At 38.8% G+C, this 5,148-nt stretch overlaps 1 non-coding gene across 1 annotated transcript; it reads left to right on the top strand.

Annotated features, from left to right (window-relative positions):
• Nucleotides 1-3,073: 3,073 nt before the first annotated feature.
• On the top strand, nucleotides 3,074-3,148 carry TRNAR-UCG (transfer RNA arginine (anticodon UCG)). Its single transcript has one exon. It is a non-coding gene; the product is annotated as a tRNA-Arg (tRNA).
• The last annotated feature ends 2,000 nt before the right edge of the window (nucleotides 3,149-5,148 follow it).

Raw genomic sequence — 5,148 nt, 5'->3', positions numbered from 1 at the left:
AATCTAGAAGAAAATCTTCGTCCGCTCCTTAGTAAAATCATGTTTGCTAACATAACTTCGGGTGGGTGGGTAGACCTCGCAGTTTAGCCACCTCTTCATGTCGAGCTCTGGGTATTTTCAAAGCATAGTAGGCTGTGAAAAGGAGCTAAGAGCTGGACAATAACTGAGGAAATGTTACCAATTAGAAAGACAAATATTTTATTTTGTATTTTATATCAGAAAAAATCGAATAAAGCTCAAAGTCAAAAACAATTGGAAAACATAAATAGAAAAAAGGCATTTTTAGCCTAAAATTGACAATTTTTGGCCAAAAAATAAGGAAACAGCATAGGAAACCCCCTTGAGGCACAAATTGAATATATTTGTCATAAACAAAACAGGAAACGACCATAATATAGAAAAAGGTACATAAAATATCCAAACAATGGCATTTTTGTGAAAATGTTGTGCGTGCTGCATAACCAAATCACTATCAAAGCATCAAGGTTGATGCGCGCCTCCTAAACGATCTGTAAAAAAAATCTGAAAACAATCAGACGTCTTTTTGATCACAAATGGCCACTTTCCCGCACTGATCATGAATGAGTTAAAACAATGTTTAAAATAAACTAAAAATACCAAATCTGGAACAATTGAAAGAAGTAAGTTTGTAAATAATTGTCTACATTTATGGACCTACACCAATTCCCCGTCAATCTTGTCATTCGAATATCTCTTGCCTTCTCCACTGGAGACCTTGCATATTGTGCTGTTAATAGCTTTTTTTTTTTTTTGTCTTTCTACCTCCTCACTTCGATACTTTAAAAATAATAAATGTAAATTATTAGTTTATTCTGCATTTCACACCCATTGTTAAGACCAAGACTATATGAGACTTGATACTACCGTTTAATGTGAAATTTGAAACATGTGATCTCCAATTGGGAATCCAACTAGGGACCTGTGCATCAAATAATAAGTGTGCTGGTCACTTGAGCAGCAGGGAAGGTTTGACTTAGTTTACTATTGTTATTATTATTACTAATGTGCTTGTTTATTAAATTAAGCGTCCTTTTTCAGCACCAAGGCTACATGAGACGTGGATTTAGAGTTTAAGATGGAATACGAAACACCACAATGCTCTCAAATTTCTCAAGTTTCAGCCATTGAAAATCAAAACCTGGAACGCCGTACACAAAAGACATTCGCGCTAGTAACATCATCAACGGGGAAGTTAATAATAATAATAATAATAATAGTAATAATAATAATAATAATAATAATAATAATAATAATAATAATAATAATAAGAAGAAGAAGAAGAAGAAGAAGAAGAAGAAGAAAAGGAGGAGGAGGAGGAGAAGAAGAACGTCCTAGTTTAACGACCGATTTTTATGCTCTCTAGGCTTAAAGAAGACAAATCATTAATGAAAGTGAAGGATAGTGAAATTCCTTTTTTAGTATTTGAACTATTATAACATAAATAATTTTGCAAAATGGACAGAAAGCTGTAAGCTAATGATTCCATATCAAAGACTGCGGCCAAGTTTAGCCACAATTGTATATCCCCATGAATTTGCCCGAACGTGATTGCAATCTATAGCTTCTGATGCGTAGAACACGCCTGTGAAGGAACCATAGTGGTCAGGTACACCGTTCCTGAGATATGGCGCTTCAAAGGTGTGGGATGCTATGAGATGGCGCCAGCATCGAGGCTAATATCGACGTGGCACTTTAGTTTATGAAACTCAATCAAAAACATACTCATCATTGAAAGTGTTTCCAATGCGAAGTGAAACGTTGGACAATCGATGACAGGGCACATCAAACTCATCGTTGTGGCCATAAGAGAGGTACCAAATAACTGTTGCCACGTGTGAACAACATCCTACTGCACGTGCTCCAGATTCGCACGTAGAGTAGTAGGCAATGATTGCCACTCTACCTGCCTTCTCCTTGCCAGTCAGCACAAATAGGTAGTGCTCGGTTCGATTGCAATATCTCGATTTCATTTTTGCCTTAACCAGAATGGGCTTCGCAACGTCGAAGTCGCTGAAATCTATCTGAAGGGCAAGATAGAAACAACGAGTTTCATCAAAGAGTTTAATACCATACGGAGTTATGTCTGTGATTACTATAACGTGTTAGCTACACACTTTATACAAATACTCTCGGGGCCTGAAGAGGCGATCTTGCAGCTGCACCTCGATACTGGCGCCATCTCGTGGTATCCCACAGATTTGGAACTCGATATCGCAGGAACGATGCATCTGACCACTCTAGTTCCTTCACAGGCGTGTTCTACGCATCGGAAGCTATCGTTTGCACTCAAATTCGGGCAAATTCATGGGCAGATGAAATTGGGGCTCCAGGCTAATACTTTGTTGCCGCACTCTTTGAACATATAAAATCATTCCTTGAACAAACGAGTAAGAAGAAATGGTCCTGCCTATATTTTTCATACAATAGTACATTTATTAGTGATACAGCAGAAAATCGATTTTGAACCAAAATTCACTAATTTTAGGCCATATGCGCGAACTATAAATTTACCGCTGTAATCTTAAAAATAGCTTTACCATTAATAAGTAGCTAAAAATAATTCCATGCTGGGGAGTTGAAGATAAAATACAAGAGCTTCTCAATGTTTTCTCTTTTAGTGGCATGCAAATACGCAACTTTTCCGCACTATTACAATTCAGCGTTCGAAAATTGGCTCGGGAGTTGATTTCTGACACTAAGATAAGACAAAAATATAGACCATCCTGGGTGCACAAATGCTTCTTTTTGGAGTTATAGGCAGCCGAAAACATGAAAAAACCATAGTCGGGTCAAGATTTCGCTTAGGAACTACTGTGTGCCCTATCCAAGTATCAAACTTTCAGAAGCATATGGTACTTTCGCAACAATTTTTATAGATATAGTTGAAAAGTACTTAAAATTATATGCCCGTAGTCAAACTCCCTCTTTAAAAATTGCTTCGTGAGTATTTTTTTTTAGGATTCTGAAACTTGTTCTTTTGGATAGCACACATATTAATTCCTAAGTGAAGTCTTGACCCGACTACGATAGACTTCATAGTTTTGTAGAGCGTGGCCCCGCGTAGCGTAGTCGCTAACGCTCTCGCCTTCGGTGCGAGCGGTCCCGGGTTCGATTCCCGGTGGGGTCACTCGGTCGAAAAAGTGTAACAGCTTTTTCAGGCCAGCCACCCTGAATGAGGTTTTCCTGGGTTTTCCTCATTCACACCAGGCAAATGCCGGGGTGGTACCTAACTTATAGGTCCCAGGCCGCTTCCTTCCTTTCCCAATCCTTTCTTCCTTCCCTTTCCCCGGATTGTGTGCTCGCCGAGGGACGTCATCCCTCAAATCGTGAAGGGCTACATGGCCTTAGATGCCGAAAGCCCAGAAATCCAAATCCTAAAAAATCCTAGTTTTGTAGAGCATTTGTCGGCATTAATATTGAAATACCCTACCGTACAGAATACGCCTTTAATCAAATTTATGAGGTTGAAAACCCACCTTAAGATGAGTACTATCTTCCACAAGTCATTTCAGACGTTTACATGACTCCGAAAACTATGAATTCGACACAAATCTTAGTCATTTTGACATTTTATTTTTCATCCTCCCCCTCCCTGTCCATCCACTGCTGATGGAAACCAACTTGGACTTAAACTGCATTGGGAGCATCACGATTTATTTACCCAAAGATGAAAACCATGGATTAGAGACTAATATCAATCGTGTTGCATTATTTTTACGTACTATTCCTTACACTAACACACCTGGGGATGTTTTAATCTCACAGTATTTTCTTTCAGATTGATATTCATATGTCTACCAAATTTGGTTAAAATTGGTCCAGACGTTCCGGAGCTGCGATGGAGTATACATTCATATACATATATCAATATCCATGTGCAAGCAACGTCTTCGGCGTTGCCCCTGTAAATTCCCAATACACTGACATAACCGACCACGCATTAGCTTGGAATTAAATGTCATATCGATTGTAACATAATAGCTTGACGAACTCAAACTATGGATTCGACACTAACGTCATTAATTTGAAAGATTTTATTTTTCACCCTTCTCACCCCCATACCGATGGTGGCTGAACTTAACGCTATCTAGAGTGTAATTATTAATCTCAGCAACACTGAAAACCATGAATTCGAAACTAATATCGGTCGTTTTCGATTATTTTTACATGCCAACCCCTTACCATCACCCCAGGAGTGCTAACGGGCTGTCAAACAACCCCTAGGAGTGTTAACGTAGACTTAAATGAAAAAGGCAGTGACGTCAGCCAACTTGAGGACCCCAATAACTATGGATTTGATACCAAAAATCGGTCGTTTATTTTATGTTTTCATGTCACCATCCCCCCCTAAGAGTACTAATAGGGGCTAAATTTCAATTTAAATCGCATCGTGAGTGTCGCTAATCATCTCAGCGATCCCGAAAACTATTGACTCTACACTAATATCAGTCGTTTTCGATCATTTTATTTATTATCCTCTTCCACTCTCCCTAGTACGTTAGAGGGCCATACTCATACTGGAGGATGAACTTGAACTTGAAGATTATTGGCACTGTTCCAATCAACTTAGAGACTCATATACAATGGATTCGCCACTAATATCAGTCATTTTCAATTATTTTTGCATATTACAATTTCGTCTCCCACCCAGGCTACTAATGGGGAGTGAACTTGAACTTAAATAGTATCTGGAACGTCATTCTTTATCTATTGGGACCCGAAAATTATTAATTCAACACTAATATTGGTAGTTTTTTATCATTTGTATGTCTTCCCCTCCCACTCCTCCTAGGAATGCTAAGGGGTCTTACCCCCACTTGGACTTACGTCAGGAGGAATGTCACCAATTAACTTAGCGATGCTGAAAACTAATGATGCAACATTAATATCCGTCATTTTCGATATTTTTACATGTCACAATTTAATCCTCCCCCTCCGGCTACTAATGGGAGAACAAATTGCACTCAAATGGAATCCAAATTGTCGCTATTCATCCAAGCAACCAACTAAACTATTGATTCGACACTAATATCGTTCGTTTTCGATCAGTTTATATGTCTCCTCCTCTCCTCCCCCTAACACTGCTAGGTAGTCTTACTGCAACTGGGAGCTGACTTTGGGCTGAAA

Source organism: Thermobia domestica, chromosome 6, assembly GCF_964235325.1.
Source record: "Thermobia domestica chromosome 6, izTheDome1.hap1.1, whole genome shotgun sequence".
Taxonomy (NCBI): Eukaryota; Metazoa; Arthropoda; class Insecta; order Zygentoma; family Lepismatidae; genus Thermobia; species Thermobia domestica.
The sequence above is the reverse complement of the archived record's forward strand: the minus strand, read 5'-3'. Positions and strand labels throughout refer to the sequence as shown.